Source organism: Cyanistes caeruleus, chromosome 3 (assembly GCF_971803275.1).
Source record: "Cyanistes caeruleus chromosome 3, bCyaCae1.hap1.1, whole genome shotgun sequence".
Taxonomy (NCBI): domain Eukaryota; kingdom Metazoa; phylum Chordata; class Aves; order Passeriformes; family Paridae; genus Cyanistes; species Cyanistes caeruleus.
This window is the reverse complement of record NC_141703.1, coordinates 62,017,038-62,036,570: the sequence shown is the minus strand read 5'-3', so window position 1 is coordinate 62,036,570 and position 19,533 is coordinate 62,017,038.

Here is a 19,533-nt window from a genome sequence, read left to right as displayed (position 1 = left end):
TGATGCTCACAGTGAACAAAAGTTCAGTTAGGAGGAGGCTTTCCTTCATATATAAGAAATTGGTTGCTTTTAAAATTGAATTTATTTTGTATGGAAATGTCATTTCTAAGGGTGAGTAGCTGATGAAACCTTTTCATCCTCCATGACTAATCCTAACTCTGCCCACATCTGTTGTGACTGAACATTTTACCAAGTCACGGCTGCTCAGTGACTTATTTTAAAAGAGTGTAGGTGACTCAGTTCTAGTGGCCTCATGGTGAAAGGTTATGCCATGGTTGGCTGCAATTAAGTGAATTACAGCAGGGGTGGATGTGGATGTATCTTCCGGAGTAAGACCTCCATTCGTGGGCTGCAGGTGCCAGCCAGGGCAAGCCAAGGAAACTTGTGCTGATAATATTAATGCCAGATCACTCCTAGTCCAGGAGATGGTGGTAATCCAGTGCCTGCTGTGCGCGTTGCATCCAGGTGGAATGATGAGAAAAAGAAGGACTTTGGAAGGACTTTTGCTGGGTAACACAGGGTTTCTACAGTGATGAGTGTGTGTTCTCCTTCAGCCCTCTTGAAGCCTGAGGAAGCAAAGTTGCTCATGCAGGCTGTTTGCACTTTTCCACCAGAAATGTGGAGCTGTGGGAAACACAGACCTGTCTCAGCTTCTGTACCAACTGCATGCCAGATAGGATTACAGAATAGGAGCATGGAAGATTTATTTTGCTGTGTAAATTTGAAGTTTCTCTTTGTTTAGAAATTAATCAACTTAAAAGAAATAGATTTTATGGGACAGCTGAGATACTTATTGAATGCTCCATGATTTACTCTATCTTGTCACTGGTGCTTCTTTGGGTGTGCCACAGTTTAAACTCATAGCGAATGGAGAAAAGCTCTCGTGAGCATGTATGTAAACAGTATGCACAGAGGGGGTAGAACATCTTCTTAGCAGCCTTTAATCCCAAAGACAGAGTAGGAGTCCAAGGCAATCCATCAGGCTACACTGCTGCTAGCAGCATAGACAAAAAATAAAGGCTTGCAGGGTCCTACTACAGAGGGTAGAAAGGAAAGGTGTGCTGCAGATACTTGTGGTATATTGTCATCTGAAATCAAAGGCAGGAGGAGAAGGAGGACAGGAAAACAAAGAATGGGAGTCCCTGAGCTGGGAAAAGCAGAGTTACTGCATGTTCTGCTCAAGGTCAGCATCCATGAGCAGGACTGAATTGTGCTTCAGCCTAAAAAATTATCAACACCCACATTCAGCTCTGTAGATAACTGCAAGCATTTTGTAAGTTAAGGCTGTCATTCTATCAATATCATGTGGCCTGAAGATCTAGGCTAGTCCTAGCTCCAGTCCTGTATTAGGGTGAACAATGCAAGGGTGCGTGGGGCTCCCTTACTGGGCAAGGCAAGTCCCTAATATGATTGTTCATAATATTTTAGTGATGGAATAATAGCTATAGGACTTTGCCTAAGATCCGTTGTTGCTGAGAAACCTGTTTATCTAATTGCTGTCAGGCAAACTTTTGGTGTATAAGGGAAGTCAAATGAAACATCCCCCTGCTGGCATTCCAACTGTTTATCTCTTGCCCTGTTATTTTCTAAATTTATTTTGTAACCAAAGCAAAGCCATTGATTTTCTTAAATCATTCTCCTGACTAAGCAAGGGGCTCTGTTATCTCTGAGCCAGGGAAGCATTCTGTCTGTATCAATTCTGGATGGTGTAATGATTCATAGACATTATAAAACAGAAAAAAGCTCAAAGTGAGCAAATTAAGTTAAATTCACAGGAATCAGGCTGAGCTAGCTGCTTCAGGTCATTAAGATGTTGATGTGTTGCTCTGGTTACTGAAATGATGGATCCCAGCTTTAAAGCTTCCTCACTCTCTTAATTTTGTCATTCTCCCCAAATCAGAATCACAGGTAATGGTTTATGGTAGAGTTGCTGCAGAGCAGGTGTTCAAAGTGCAGAACTAACTCTACAAATCAATGCTGTGTTTAAGATCTAGCCTCTTCATAATCTGAAGAGAAATTGTAGTCTATTTACCTACAGACTCTAAAGGCTTGAAATCCACCTTAAAACAAGTATCTCAGTTTTGTGGCCCTAGCTACTTCTTGACGTGATCTCAAAAATTGCTGTTTAGTAATTATATTGCGTGAGTAGCATAATGGGGGTTTCTTTATTATCATGAATATCTGCAACCAGATGTGCTTCTTTCATTACTTGATTTTAATTGACTTCACATTAGGAACAGGACTCATGTGAATTTGCCCCAGGTGCTTGTAATCTAACTTAGGTGTCACTGCTGTGACACTTACAGGATGTGGCAGGAGCATAACATTGACTTACATGAGACACTCCAGGGAAAAGACTTGGAGGAGGTGAAGAGAGACACTTTCACGGTGCCCAGCTGGGAAAGGCAGAGTCCTCATGTTGTCTCATGCTCCATTGGCAGCGCTGAGTCCTCTCTTCAAGTAATCTCTGACCAGGTGCTGGCAGGATGTGCTCACTGGATTCTTCAGCAGAAATTCCCATGTTGGTTCAGAAGAGACAATTACAAGTCCCCCTTTCTGTCTTAAAGGTCATCAGGATGCTGAAAGCTGAGAAGCAAGTTGTAGCCTCTTGACTTTCAATGCTCCCTTGTTCTCTGCATAGCCCTTGGCACAGACTTTATCCTGAGATCTGTATCCACTCAGGATGGCCACAGAGTAGGCGTCAAAACCCTCTGCACCAGCTCTACAGCTGTAACAGGACTCACAGACAGAAGTTTGTATTAGGTTACAGCAGCAACCAGAGTTTTCTTCTGCTTCTAACACACTTGCTGCTTCATTTGACGATGGGTAAAACAGGGACTTCAGCTTCCAGGGGTGTACATACTTGGATGTTTCCTCCCATTTTTGAGGAGCAGCTTTAGCCACAGGTCCACACAGTAAGGGCCATTCTCAGGAACCCATCTAGAGTGGGGAGCCTGCCAGACCACTAAAAGAGGAAATCTTTGATCCAGTTGACCTCTTTTTCCCTCTCTTGTGATCGTGGTTCAGATATGTCTCTGTTTGCCAGACAGAGCCCTGAATTCCAGCTCCCCTGTAGCCTGCCTAGTTTTGCAGAGAGGAGCATCTTTGAGCCCCCATACCCTCCACATGCAGCTTGCTCTGACTATGAACTGCTCCAGCCAAAGCTGTAGCTGTGTTAATTGCCATGGATTCACTCCTGATGTTTTGCACCTGGGACAGAAAATCCTGTGTGACTGCTCAAGGAGAGGGCTGACTGGCTAGACAGCATCTCACCAGAGGTGGACCCCAAAGATGAGTTTGTCACCTGTATACCCTTGCAGAGACTGGTGCACACTGGAATACACAAAAAGAGAAGAGCATAGCCAACAGACCAAGGGAAGAGACTCGTCCCCTCTATTTGTCACCAGTGAAATTGCATATGGATTACAGTGTCCACCCTGGGGACACTGGTGCAAGAAAGATGCTGAAAAGGTGGAGCAAGTCCTGCTGAGAACCACTAAAATACCCAGACGGCTGAGGTTAGGCTGGAGAAGACAAAAGCTACAGACTTTTTTAACCTGAAAGGGAACTACATGGAAGATGTGGCCAGACAGCTCTCTGGGTACACAGAGAAAGTTGAAAACCAAACTGCAGCAAAGGAAATTCTGACTAAACATAAGGAAAACTTCTTCAGTGAGGATGGTTGAACACTAAAACAGGTTTTTCAAAAACCCCACAAATTCTTTTTCTTTAGAGGCATAAAAAGTTTACTCAATGAGGTTTGTAAGCCAACTGATTTAATTTTGGAGACAGTCCTTAGGGTGTAAAGAGATTAGAGGTCACCCTGGTTGACTTCCAGAGGCCACTCCAACCTCCATTTATGCATGATTCTATGGGTTTTTTCTCCTTCCAATGTCCTGGATGCACTGGTGTGCTGTGTCATGGAGCAGTGTATATTTAGGCAAGCTGAGTGCAAACTCGTTGGAAAATAGCATTCCCACAGTGTAAGGGAGAAAAGGCCCCATTCATTTCTACAAGAAGCTCTCCACTGTGCTGAGGAAGGGGGAACTTATGTCATTCTCTCCCTCATCCTCTTCACTGCAGCTCTCTAGCACAGACTAACACTTATATGCTGAGTTTGAAGGCAACGGGCAGCCTTGTTCTTATTTATTCTAGAAAGGTCACTTCAGACCTCGCATCTGGATTTTGGGAGGTGACTCAATCATTCAGCCTAGCTGATTTAGGCAGCAAGGAGCCAACTGCATTGCTCATGTTCACACATTCAGCATGAGTCAGAAGTTTGGCTTAAAGCTGTAACTGCAAGCCCCTGGCTGCCAGAGCTTTAGTCTGTCACCTGAGGCCTCTTTTTTTGGTTTGACTCGACCCCGGTCCTAACTCAGTGCTGTCAGGAACCAGCCATAGCAGTGTGACCTCTAACGTGGTAAATCTGCACTTTCCCAGTGGCTGAAGAAGCTACTGATCTGCAGCAGACTTGCCTGGCAGGGTGTCTGTCCAGCACTGAGAGCCCATTCTCCATCAGCCCATTCTCCACCAGGCTAGCCTGCAGGGAGTCAAGGTGAGCCAGTGCCCTCGCTGGTAGCGGATCCAGGCAGGTCTGGAGAGCTCAGTCCAAACCACAAGGTCTGGCTTGAAGAGACCAGTCACATCTAAGACTCAAATGAAATTTACAGATAGAATTTATTTGTTTGTTGTGGACAGTCCTTCCACTGTGCTTTCTACAGCCTGGGCACAATCCTTCAGGACATGAAGCCCTGACCTGGGTGTGCTGGTTTGGGCTGATATCTAAGAGCATCTGATTTGTCTAGCTGGGAACAGTTTTATGATGAATTAACATTTATATCTACAAAACACATCCTGAAACACTGATTTTGCCAAGGCAATCTAACTTCTTGTGAAGTAGAAGATCACTGTGTCCAATCCTGGAGTTTTTAAAAGCAGATTTTATATATTTGTCCAACCTTGGAACTTTTGAAAACAGATTTTATATATTTAACATTTCTTAAAATGAGCATTGTATGGCCAGATTTTCCTATGTCCCTTTTCCTGTTTCTGTTTGAGTGGAAGGGTGGGAGGGATTGCCCTGCAGTGCTCACTAGGGATAGGTTCAGGGTTAGGTTTCTGGGGAAGCTTCTAAAAAGGCATGCTGGATGAGGCTGAGAAGTCATTTGACTGGACTTGTTCCTGTGTTTAGCCACTGGTGTCGCTCCATTTGCAATGGGCAAATAAAACAATATGTGGTAAGGAAAGCCTTATTTTGGATTTTGTTTTACAATCCAAACCCTCAACAACAGTCACATGCAGTTTCTGTTTCTTCTAGGTTAGCAAAGTTTTGGAAAATAAAAAGTTTGCAGCAGATTGAGTACAATGAATGTGAGAACAGCAGTTGTATTCTTCCTTTATAAGTTTTCTTTCAAAATAGTCTGTCAGAAGAGATGACCTCCACCACAGCTTCCAAATCTTCCATTAACTATGTTTAGATGACTTTTAACCAGATCATGTTCTGCAACCCTCCCCTAAGTCATCCTCTATCTGCACAGGCTGCTGTCTCCTTCTCTTGTGAAAGGATGGTCTCCCTGATGATTAAACAATAAATATCATTTTCTCATAGACTGTGTAATTGTTGTGCAGCAATGGAAAGAATAGAATAAAATGGAATTATGACTCAGTTCTTGGCAGGCTGTGGAGAAGGGGGGTGTACAAGAAATGATTAATATTTTGAGGATTTCTGTGCAGAAATTCAGTTTTTAAATACACACTTAGCTGATACAATTAATTAAAAGATAAAGTGCTTAAGTACTTGACTAATCTATCTGGGACAAGGGAATAAAGCAGTCTGTATTTCTTTGGAAGTGTGCAAGTCAAAATAGTAGTATCTACCACTACAGATAAATGCCTTGGCAGAATTCCTGTGATAACCCAGATTCCTAAGGCTTTCTAAGTCAGCTCTTTTCCTTTCTACAGCACATAGTCAGCTGATTCCTCTGTTTTTAATGTGAAATCCATTTTTAATTTATTAATCTCTCATTTCTAAGAACTACCAGACACATGTTTCCTCAGGTATACAAGCATAATTCCTGTTGATTTTAATGGCAGATGGCAATTAGGGAACAGAGAAAAATTTGGTAGCATGTATTCGCAAAAAAAAGCACAACAAAAAACCCTGTACTTTGAGAAGACTGTGTCTAGACAAGGCTTCTAAAAAAGTGCTTTGTTCACAGAATTTCATTCTCAAAGTTAAAAATCTTCTTTTCTGAAATTAGGAGACAGTTACTGGCAGAGGCACTTAACTTGATGGCTGACTTCATTACTAAAGAAATGAATGCCTCTCTCAGAAATTTTTCCCACCCTGCTTAAAACAAAAATGCCTCCAAGAAAGCAGCTGACAGTCATTTTCCTTTTCCATAGAGCCATGACTAGAGTTGGTGCCTTTGTATCCCTATAGGAGAGCTATGCCAGTGACAGACTTCCAGGGCAACAGTAACTGAGAAGATGAAGACAAAGGATTCAAATTAAGACAAAATGTACCACTGAAAAACTCATAATGAATCTAGTTAAAGCAGAAAGGCTGTATGAGCCTGTGAGGAGACAGATTAAATATTAAAATTTAAAAATTAAAGGCTCACCTAGAAAAAATACCTGGAATGGTAGGTTTCCTTTTTTGTCTTAAAGTCATCTACTTGTGAAAAGCCACTTGATGTTTGGGTAGCTAGAACTCTGGGACATGTCCTTCTCCTCTGCAGACAGCTCCTGGGATGCTGTCAGCTTGAGCTTGTAAGAATTACTGGGAGTGTCTACCTGGCTCTTCCAAATGCCTTGCTTGTGCCCAAGAACATGTGCTTGTGTACCAACCCAATGGCTTGAGGTGTGGAGCTGGGCACATTGTCCTTCTGACTTCACCCTGAGTCCCATGCTGAGCCTCCTGCAGCCACAGAAGAGGAAGGGGATCATCTGTGAAGGGACTGGACTAGAGATAATTTCAAACTGCTTTTCTCCTAGGATGAGGGGCTTGTGTCTCCTGGTGACCCTGTGTGTTGTGCCTCCTCCTGACGCTGGGGCAGGAGGGTATCCTGGGTCACTGCCGTGGTGGTCACTGCAGTCACATTAACTGGCATACATTGTGTGCACTGCTCCTGAAGTCCCTGAGCTCAGAGTCCTCCTGAACTCATAGTTCTAGTTCTATTCTCATATCTATTGTATTATACTCTGATAATACGGATTATGGATTATGAATTATGGAATAGGATCATTTCAGGGCTGTCATCCCTACATAACTGGGCAGTGTTCTTATAGCCTTCCCAGGGTACCTGCCCCTGCTTCCACTGGATGTGCATTTCCTTCTTGCCCTTAAGTTTTACCGGTGGGTCTAGACACAGCCATGCCAATCTCTTGCCTTCCTTTTCTGATTTCTTGCACCTGAGGATCAATGGTTCTTGTGCTCTATGGAGTTCTCAAAGATGTGTCATCTCTGTTCTGCTCTCTTGTTCCTGAGGGCAGTTTCCCAGTTAGCCCTATTGACTTCCTCTTGAACAGCTGGATTCTTTTTCTAAATTTCAGGAGGGGCCTAACTTTACCCTTTGCTTGACCCATATTCCCCAGGACTGCCAAGTGCACCAGTCAGTGTGTGACGACTGCAGCCACACTCCAGTCACAGGGTTTGTCACACCAACTTTCAGTAATGGTAACCATGTGCTAACTTTCTAGCAGCACAGTGGCTCCCAGTCCTCCTGTTTGTTGTTTGTGCAGTGTGCATTGGTGAAGAGGCACTTCAGCTGGGCTGTTGAATGCGTCACCTTCTTAGAGGAATAACCTTTAATTCTTCTGAGGTATATCACTGGTGCTTCTCTGCTGGCTCCTATTACCAAAGTAGGCCCTGGCTCATATCCATAAGATTTCAAGAGTGCTCCAGTGTAGGAACAGGTCTAGGGTCCTCACTAGCACTCTGTCCCTATAAACTTGCTGTGGATATCCCCACAGCTTTTCAGGCAAGCCTGATATTATCCCCCTCCCTCTTCAAGTCTACCTTAAAGATCTGCCAAGGAATACCTCAAGCTTGTGAGCAAACACACTCTTCCCCCATCAGAAAGGTGGATTCCATCTGACATCTGCAGGCCTGGTGCTGTGTAGGTCAGCCCAAAATCGTGGTGAGGACACCAGCCACAGAGCCATCTATTATTAGACTGGGCCTATCTGTTTCTTTCAGTGTTGTTGCCCACAACTGGAAGGAGAGACTAAAAAATAACCTATGGTCCTGATTCCCTTGCCAACTGTCCTAACACCCTGGGGACTCTTCATCACCCTTGGACTTTTTTGCCACACGGATGAAGGAGTAGTAACAACTAATAATCTGAGGCTTGTGCCAGTCTGGGAATTTTCTTAGAGGCATCCTTAACCTGGGCCCCAGGGAGGTAGCAAGTGAATGTGCCTAGTCTTTTTCCTGGGATGGAATGTCTACTTCAAACCCATTTGTATAGTAAAAGATGATGTGAAAATGTGTTTTGCATGTTTATATAGAAATTTAGTGCTTGGAAAAAGCTTGGTATTGCCTTTGCCAACCACAGGGCCTATTTGGAGGAGGCAGCCTTTATTAACCTTGAGCTATGAGAACCCTTCTGTAATCTTTTGGCATTGGGTTGGCATTGCTGTTGCTGTAGTGTTTGCAAGCACTTTGAATTATATTGAAACACTGAGGGCTCATGTGCCCCTTATGGCCTTAGTGACTTCAGTAGGGCTCTCCACAGTGCATTTGTATTTGTCATGTGTCCCTTCTACACTGAGAACCAGGAGTGTGGCATGATGGAGGAAGGTATTTAGCTCGCTAATATTGAGAAGAACCTGCTTCATAACCTTGTTGTGTAAAACTAGTTGGAAGAAAAGACTTCTGGTTTAGGGGAATTATATGACTTATAGTTGCAGCTGTTTTCTTTGTGTAAGCTCTTATAACATGCACTATAAAAACCACAGGGAAAGTGAATTTTTGCTATAGAGTGTTTGGGAAAGGACTGTGTGTAAGGAGCAGTTACTAGCATCTGTGTGGGCATTGCCAAAATTTTCTAAGACATTATGAATTTCCAGTCATTTTTATCTAGGATAAAGAAGTAGGAAGGGTGGATGAGACTGAAATAGAATTGTTACTCTTGACTACAAAATTCCACCAAAACACTGCTTAAGGAAGTGGCCAAGGCTGCACAGACATCAAAGGGGAAAGAGTCCTTTCCTTCTCTGTAGTTTTCAATGTTTACATGCTGCCTCACAATAAATGTTGGCAGGACTGCAGCTTTTGACAGGGGTACCAGTGACATGTTTGGGTTTTTTTTATTACAAGTGTGAATACTGATAGTAAATGTATAGCAACTGAAGAACTTCTTAATATGGAGAAGGGTATATCTGTCTTCTTCCTGAATGACACACACTTACCCATTCATTTAACTAAACCGGTGTATTGCAAACTATGTTTTAATGGTGCAGGTGTGCTGATCAATCCAGATTGGTCTCTATGGCAAGCTTTGACTTCACCTTTACTTGTCATCCACATTACTTACCTGTTAGTCAGTGGTTGTCTTAGTCATGACATTTGCCAGCAGTGACTTTAAGTATTTCCAAGTCACCAATACAGATTCTGCAATAAAACTGCCACTACTTTGCACAGAAATGTGTATCTGTGCTCTCTCCCAAAGATGTTCATTTTCCATCTTTCCAAAGGAAGATCCTAAGAAGCTTTAAAATGGGGAAAAAACATCCAAATAATCCTGTCCCTAAATTAATTTTTTCAGGAGATGATTCTGAAAACATCAAAAGGAAACAGCAAAGCTTCATGATGCAGCCTAGAATTTTTCCCAAGGGATGACACCTTTAAGTTGGTACATTAGGAAAAAGTGAAAACCAAAAGCACTCTTTTCTTCTCAGTGAAAGTGTTTGATCTCTGAGCTAAAGTACAAGAAGGCCAATTCCAGTCCAGTCCTCAGGAGGCTCTCACAGAACATTTTCCAATCTCTGTGAGATGGAGAGAAAGAAAAAAAAGAAGTGAGAAACAAATACTAAAAAAAATATAAAATAATTTTCTAGGTTGATATCTTCTGAAATAATACCTAGCAATATTACACTTAGCAATATTAACACCTACAATTTGGTGATTTAATTTTTAAATCTCATTAACATTATATTTTTTCTCTATTTCTGTTAATTAAGAAGATGGATCTGACTTGACAATGGTCTCCATGGTGCTTGTAATCACACTTTGCTAAACCCTAATGCACTGCTGTTTGTTATCACATTTTCTTAGGTTTCTCGTTGTTTTTGAAGACACTTTTCTCAATTGAATAGGAGCTGATAGGAGATAACATGCCAAACAAGATTGTGGGAGTTTTTGCTTTGAAAGTGGCAGTAGTGAGAAAGGCATAGTTAGGTAAGATTGCTGGGCAAGGGTTTCAGATAAGTACTTAACTGACAAAATACATGCTGATGAGAACTAAGCTGACTGCAAATGTATAGAAAAAGCCAGAGCTGTCAAATCTTGCAAAAAGTGAGGAAAATCATTGCACTGATCTTCTATTCCTTTAATCCAACATAGTAAGAGGTGGCTCTCCAATTTGGGTCCTGATGTATTTGCTTGCATCACTGTTTATAAAACAAATCAAGCAAAATGTCAGAGAAGAGATCTCACTGTTAACCCTCACAGCCTTGCAGTTTTTCCTTGACTGATTGCAAAGTGTTTTCCAAACATTAATTAATCATGTTATAGGGCCACCACATATACTCATATTTTGTCAGTTCTTAATGCCAAATATCTTTGCAGCCAACAGACAAGCCGAAGTTAATGAATAGAAGAGATTATATACAGAAATAATTCAACTGGTAAAATGATGAGCAAGGAGAAAAATCAGATCCTCTAAGTAGAGCTAAAAAGAAAGAGAAATGTGAGATTTTAGTCTGTGTCTGAAGTATTTCAGGCAGCATTATGGCTACAGTACTTTTATTAAAAAATAAATAGATCCCCACCTGAAACAAAATTAAACTTCAGTGAACTAGTCAAAGGAGACAAAACCTCACTATTAGTAGTATGGAAATCTCCAGTGTAAAATTTCTTAAGCTACCTATGAAAGGCCATTTAACAGGGTGGCTTTGACTCTTGTTCTCAGAGATGTCCTGCAAACTCACAGAATTATTGAGCTATAGGAAAATCTGGGCTGGAAAGAGCCTCTGGAATCGTTTTCTCTAATCCCTCACTCAAAGCACATCCAGTTACAGCAAGTTGTTCACGGCTGTGTCTGGGTGAGTTTTGAATGTCTCCAAAAATGGAGGTGCTGATACCTGCATCAATATTTTGCTGTCCTCATAGTGAAAAGACATTCCCTAAAATCTGTTTGGAATTCCTGGTTTTGCAGTTTGTGTCTGTTGCCTCTCACCCAATTCCTCTACGCCTCTGGCAAGAGTTTTCCTTCTCTGTATCATTTCACAATGTAGTTGTGGTCAACAATGAGATTACTCCAACCTCCCTCTTCCTCAGGCTGCACAAGTCCAGCTCCTGTTCCTCATATATCCATGTTCTTCTGGATATCTGCTTTCTCAGATGACTAAAGCATAACTTAGACTTGTGAATTAGTTGTCTAAACACCAACAGAAGGAGTCCGTGTTAGCCAAAAGAGAGGACAAAGCCAGTGGTCTGTGATCACAATTTGAGACTGGGATGAAAAACTGCTTCAGAAGCCCCAAGGGGTAAAAAAACAAATGACTGACCCAGTAGAATTCTGTGTTTCATGGTGACAAGAGAAGAAACTCTGAACGAGCTGAAGGGATTCATCCAAACAAAGTTTGTCTGGCAGTGAAGGCTTTTGCCTACTTAGCAGAGTACCCCACTCTTGGATCATTTTGTTGGATTCAGATGGTTAAGACAGCCACCAGTAAAAAGGCTAACTCTGAAACTGAAATCCTAGCAAAAAGACCTTGTGTTAACAGTATTAGGAGCTCATGACTCTTGGACAGCTGTTGCTTTTGTCTGTATAAAATGTTGTATCCAGAAGGCTGAAGAATCAAAGAGAATTAAACTCAAACAACTTCTGAAAAAGCTGAATTATAAATGTGTAATGGGAAACATAGCTTAGGAAAACAATTCACAGTCATTCCTTCTGAATTTGGTAACTTTTTTATAAGTAGGAAACAGACTGCAGAACTGAAACCAGTGGCTTGTCTTACTGAGATCTGCTCTGACAAATGGTTGTGTGCATTCTTCCCATTATGTGACCAAAAGGTCAGATTGATCTTATGGAGGATGGGTTTTGAGAAGAGGAAATGATCACTGTCCAAAATACTCCATGGTCATTGCAACATAGATGTGATGAGAGAGTAAGAATCTGGTAATCAGCCTAGGGGTGAGGTAATGGGGTTAGGCAATAGCCAGATTATGCAGCATTTTTTTTCAAGTGACAACTAATATACAGTCCCGCATGATTTTTCCCTCTCCTCCTTTCAGTCCCTGAAAATTGACTCATGTGATGCATCAAGGGATGAGAAAAGGGAATATGACACCAAGTACAGATTTGCCTGTGACCCTTAAAAGCTTCTCAGAAGTCTGCAGAGGGAACTTAGGTTCAGGCATGTAGCCAGCCATCAGTAAAAATGGAGTTATGTATGTTTTTCTGATGGAGATGCCTAATGCAAATTAAAATGGGTTCCCTCAGCAGCAATTTATCCCATTTAAACTAAAGGGGGATTACTAGTTTGTAAAACTGTACAGGTCTCTAGTGACTGAGGAGTTTCAAAGTGCACAATGAACTGAATTTAAAACTTTCACTCAAAGAAATGATTGACTACAATTTCCAAAACCACAGACTAAACTCTGCTATACAGGAAAATTCCACAGAGAACATTTGGGTCCAACATGATTTAAAGTGCAATATCCTTGCTCTTCCAAGAACTTCAGAGGAGCCCAGCAAAGCACCTAAGTACATTTTCACTTCTTAAAAAAGGTTAACTGAGTTCACTTTAACACATCATAGCCTGGGCTTTTTTAGTCACAACGAGCACTGACCATCCTTGTGCACAATGCTTCATCTGGGTTTGCATGGGGATGGCGGAAGGAAGTAATAGGGAAAGAGATTCTCCCTTTTTTGAAGTGGGAGAAATACAGCAAGGGTGATTTGAAAGGAGAAAATCTGGCACGAAGAGAGAACTGCTTGTGCCTCCGTTCTCGATGGAGTTTTGAGTCATTCATGCAGTGCAGTAGCTAGGGAGCCTGAGTGACTCATAGATTGCTAACTATGGAGAAAAAAAATATTTCTGAAACATTCAAGCATTACTCACATTTTCACTTAGTATCAGCTGATTCTAGTAGCCTTATTCCACCTTTTGGGATTTAGTACAATGGGTTATATAAAAGACAGATTGGGCTCAAGCTTCCTTTTAAATGATGTGCTAAATATGGCATCAGACACCTTGCCTAGATTAGTAAGTATTTTGAATGCTCCTCAGTTCAGCATGGAACTTATTATCTTTTACAGGGAGGAGCTGGAAGAACTGAAAAATTCACATAAGAGTGACTTCAAAGCTCTTGATAATTATCTTTACTTACATTCTGTGATTTTTACCTCAAAGTCTTCTCAAATGTTTGGTGACTAGTAAACAGAGCCTATCCAGGGATTTATTATCCACTGTTAAACTGGTACGATTTCTAGTGTCTTCAGAACCCACAACCATGGAAACATAGGAAAAGTTTGGGTCTTTTACAAGATAAACAAGGCAAACTCTCTCAGCCTCCCCTCATATGCCATGAACTAGTCACCTGGCCAGCCTGGTGGCTCTCCAGTGGGTTTGCTCTACTATGCCCAAGCCTTTCAGTATGGGAGAGCCCAAACTCAGACACAGCATTTGGTCCAGATGTGGTCCCACAAATCCTGAGTAAAGGGCAATGGCCTCTTCCCCTGACCTGTGGGCCATGATTTTTCTACCACAACCCAGTGTTTGCTTGGTCTTTGCCCTAAGGACCCACGCTGCTCAAGAGCACTCAGCAGTGACGTGACGTGGGCCAGTGCAGACACATCGTGTGCCCAGGAGATGCACACGTGTCAGGAGATCTACATATGGCCACACTGTCCAGAATTTCATCTATTTTCTCTAAGACTGTGTAGACTATTTGGTAGATCCCTGGAGTGAGACCAGAAGTTTGACATAATTAATTTCCTGATTTATTAGATAAAAATGACTCATTTCAGTTTTAAAGAAAGGTGAAATGATGTAGACCCATTTTGCAAATAGTTTTGAGGTCTATGGAGAAGTGCTGTGTAAGAACCAGACTAGTTCATTTTGAATAGATTTTTTGTGAATGTTTGTGTGAGGTAAGTCCCTGCTACAAAATTCAGTCCCAAAGTAAATTTCCAAATTTTTGCTGAATTATTCTAGGAACTTTAATATAACACTCTGGCCAGGAGTTTAGCATGAGTCAAAAGAAAACCGTGTGTTTTTCTGGACAATAGAAATACCCAGATTAGCAAACATTACAAAATAAGTAAAACCTCTGTGAGTTCTGGAAAGGCTGAGGATTCTAAGTACAAGGCACGCTTGTACACCGAATGAACAGGAGGAAAAAACATTTCTGTTAGAGTATTTCCCCAATGGTCTGATTCAATTTTGTGTTTCTTCCTCTGAAGTCCCTGGTAGCCCTTCTCAGGGCTACAGCATTGACATCAGACTGGGAAGGTCCAAGATTTCCAGTGCTGAGAGGCTGAAATATTTCACCAGAGACCACTGACAGCCTTCACTTGTGGCTGAGACTGAGTTCACATGTACTGTGGGTTGCCCAGATAAGAAACGTGGACAGACTGGTGTTGGTGCAGTGTTGTGCTCCCCTTAACATGCCTTTTCCAGTTGTGGTGTCCCTGGAGCTATCACTTCTGTAGATCTCTGAACTGTTACCTTAACCCTAACAAAGGCTTGGGATTGAGAATGAAGTCCCTGGTACCATGAGTTGTCAAGATCAGGAAGTTGCGGATGGAGCAATGTTGGTGCAGCAACATACTCTTCTTGACATGCCTTTTTCAGCCCTGGTCTGTGGAGCTTGTAGGCATGGTGGTTCTCTGAATCCAAACCTTAACCCTTAACCTTAAAGGCAGCTTTCTACTGAGGCTGAGGTCCCTACGCCATGGGTGGCCCAGATAAGAAACATGCTGAGAGGTCAAAATTGGTGCAGTGCTGTGCTCTACTTGGTGTGTGTTTTCCTAGTGCCTCCCCATGACCCCTTCCTTCATTCAACAATATTCAACAGCATTTTCCTGCAGTTGAATGAGGAAGAACCAGAGGTTTGGAGATGCTGAAGCACAGAAAAACAGGGATTTTTATCTTCTCATTGCCTAGCAGAACACACAGGGAAATATGGGCACGGATGTGGACGCAGCAAGCTCGGTCTGGCTCTGCAGTGGACTAGGTTGAATCAGGTGGCAATCACCAGGGCTAACACTACAACTAGGCCTAATTCCAACTCATAATGCATTTGCTTATGTGCCATTCATTTTCCTGATAGATAGACAGACAGACAGACAGATAGATAGACAGACAGATAGATAGACAGATAGATAGATAGATAGATAGATAGATACATACATACATACATACATACATACATACATACATACACACATATATTTTTTGAATTTAATTAATAATTTCCAGTGGATTTCACTCCTTTTAAGTCTGGCTAACATTTGTTGAAGCCAACAGGTTTCTGTGGGGTAAAACAGTGCTTCATCCTCACTGTGGTGATCTCCAGTGCTCAGGACCATCACAGGGGAGGCATAGGCAATACCAGGACTTAGTCAGGCATGTTCTGCAGTGTGCATATTTCAGCTAGAGACAGATGGTTGTTTGCTCACTAGAAATATGTAGGTTAATTCCATAGAGGAATGCATATATCTTTACCTGATTGCACTTCAGGGGAAATTTGAGTAGAACAACTTCAACGGAAATTGTGGGAAGCACTGAAAAGTAAGGTCACATTTCCTGTGGACTGAGGTGTAATATTAGACAATGCAGTTTGAAGCTGATAGCTAAGAGATAAGATAGTGCTATTGCAAAAAGGCTTAAAGGTTTTGTAAGGTTTTTGCTAGGAAATGAATTATGAATAGGTCAAAAAATGTTATGTTACTAAGTAATGAGTAGTCCAACCGTGAATGCAGGATGCAGTGGCTAGAAAATTTTGAGAGAAAGATATGAGTATAAAGTGCTTTCCTGACTAAAAGAAACAAAGTGGATCAGGAGTCTCCACCTTGGGTTACAGACAGCTGAGGTTCTGTAGAGGTCTCTATGTCCCACTGGGGCCCTTTGAACTTGGGATGCCATAGAGAAGGGTGAGAGAAGTAAAGGTCATTTACTATTCCTCACATTGTGAGAACTAGAGGGACTCCAGCCATCTAGTTTTGTAAAGTTTTGTAAAAAATTACAAAAGAAAGCACTTTTTTCACAGAATACCTATAAAATGATGGAACTGGTTGCTGTACAAATTGTGAAGGTGGAAACCCTACGAATGTGTGGTTTGTACCCCAAAATATAACATGACAGACTGAAAAAATTACCTCTGACTGTGATTATTAAGAATGATATTGCAGATACAATCTCTTGCTCAGAAGGTCCCTAATTCCTTGCAGTGGGTTTACACTGGCCAGATGACAGGTGTCCACCAGAGCTGCTCCATCACTTCCCTCCTTAGGTGGGCAAGGGAGAGAAAATATGATGAAAGGCTCATGGTCAGGATAAGGACAGGGAGAGATCATTCAGCAAGTGATCATGGGCAAAACAAATTCAGCTTGGGGAAATCAATATAATGTCTTGCCAATCAGATCCCAGTGGGTAATGAGAAACAAAACCAAGTCTTTAAAATTTACTTCCCCTCACATCTTCCTTCTTCCTGGATTCAGCTTCACTGTCAATTTTCTCTACTTCCTTCACTCCAGAGCAGAAGGGGGATGGGGAATGAGGACTGTGATCAGCCATCACACATTGCCTCTACTATTCCTTCTCAGGGGAGGATGCTTCACACTCTTCCCTTGCTCCAGTGCGGGGTACCTCCCACAGAAGACAGTCCTCCATGAACTTTTCCATCATAAGAACTTCCCAAGGGCTGCCATTCTTCCCAAAGTGCAGCAAGTCCTGCTGGTGGAACATACCAAAGGAGGGATCACAGGGAGTCAAGGCTCCTTAGGGCACTCTGGAGAGGGACAGCCTTGCAGGTTGGGATGGCCCAGCCACACACCCGTACCAGTCCTTGTCTCCCACTGCTTCTAAAGGGAGCTCGTATCTCTTTGCCTGACAATGGGGAAATGTCTGCATCTGAGGACATTCAATGTCCCATCCTGCTCAGGTGCCCAGAGCTCGTGTAGCCAGGGGTGTCTCACCATGCAGGTCTCCAGCAGTGGTGAGCAGTAGCAGAGACCAGGAGACAGCAGTGGTGCAGGACCTGCACTGTCCTTGCAGCCTCACCACTTCTGCAAACCCACTCGATGGCAATGGCACCAGGGACACCCTGCTATGACTGACCCTGTCATCTGCACCCTGTGCCCCACAGCGTGACCAGCCCATATGCCCAAGACACCCCAGCCATGGCACAGCTCACCTCTTTATCCATAACCTCCATTTTCCTTCTGCCTCTGCCCTGCCTTATCCCATGGCTAAGCAGGGGTGGGCATAGCCAGGAAAGGAGCTGGGCAAAGGTCTAGGCTTTTCTTTGTCAAATGTCACTATGCACATGTTGTGCAGTGCTGTGCAATGGGGAAAGGAGGGCATCCTCTTGTTGCTCCCAGCCTCTCCATCACATTAAGCTTCTGCTTTACAGTGAAAATGCTGGAGTACACTCTGCCATTTCCTATTATTCTGTGCATGACTTGGCACAACAAAGCCCTCTGTGTCAGGTCTCCAGGAGCTACTGTAACTCTCTGTATGCACCTTATACATTCTGGAGAAATCACAGGGGAATTAACACTGCTGTTTTCAGCCTGCTGTTGCAATGCATGAATAATCACAGAAAAAATTTGCATTCATTCAACAGTGTGTGGGAATGCTTAAAACATAAAACCCGCTTTCATTTAATTAAGGGGGAAAAAATACCAATAAAAAAGAATCATCATTCATATTAGGTAGTCTGAGATCCTTCATTTGCTTTAAATGAAAAGGTCAATGTCAGTTTAGGTTCAGTCTAGAAAGATGAATAATTTCTTTGATCACTTGAGAAACAGGAGATCATGTTGCCCAGTAACTTGTTATTATATTTCAGCGATAATGTCCTCACTCGAGGTTAACTAGACTTGTAGAACTGACAAAGCACTGAGCTGCTGTATCTCCAGTTTCACATCCTGTGATAGCTTCTGCTGAAGCAGAAGACGTCCTCGCAATAAGACACAAAAATATGCAGGAATAATAAAGAAAAATCTTTGTCTTGAACCTCTGTAAATCCAATTTACATTTATGTATTTCTTATTAAAAAGAAACAACCCCAAAATACAACAATGTAGGAATTCACAGTGTCCAGTTCTTTCTTGGAATCACAACCTTTTGATCAAAGCAAGACCTTCAGGGTGTATTTTCATTTTTCTGTTCACAGAAGAAGAGAATCTCATTAATATGTAGTCTGTCTTCTCCTCTTGCCTGTACAGTGTAAGTCAGTCACATTCTTATCCTTTAACTGGACAATGCCTTAGGTAGAGGAAGATCTCAGATATAGGGTTTCTGGGCTCCTCAGATGTAAGGACAAAGTGATGGATGTGCAGCTCTGTGCCAGCCCATCTGCTCACATGTCAAAGCTGTGGCACACCAGTGGGGATGGTGCTGCAGGTGTGGATGGTGATGGTGGACACTGCTGGTCTTCACAGATGACCTCTCCTTGCACCTTTCCTGAGCAGGGTTTGTCCATCCACTCCCTTTTCATTAGGTATAAGTGCAATTGTAGGCTGCAGTTCCCCTCCTCCTAAGGTAACCCTCTAATTGCATTTGGACCTATTCCACTGCAAAAGCACTGCCTCTCTCCCAGGAGAGCTGTGGGTGACCACTTCATGCCCTATCAGCTAGCAAGGAGTCCAGGGAGTGTGTTCAGTCCTGCTTGGCATGTTTTGTGCTGCCAGCAGACACAGCACGCTCTGATTTGGGCAGCCTTTCCCTGCATACTACCTGGTCAGCCTGGCATTTACAGCTGCAGGAGGCAGTGATGCCAATGGGCTACAGAACATGGGCAAACCCAGACACTGATATGCCATTGCTGGCAAAGCATCTTGCCGGCCTCTCTGAGAGCCCTTCACACCCAGGTGATAATTCCCTGACACGTCACTGCAGCCTTTGCTTTCTCCTCCATCCTGTCATGCAAACAAAAGCCAGTCTATGAAAGGTCATGGTTTTCTCCCCAGGATCTGTGCTCGGCTGCTCCCTCCACCCCACTGCCCACTGCCACTGCTCCCTGTGCTTATGCTGCTGGGACCTTGAAACAAGGAGCTGGGTCTTTTGTTTCTAATGGGAGCTTCTGGTTTCTGGGAAGCACATAGGGTGCATTCCTGATCAGAAGCAGCC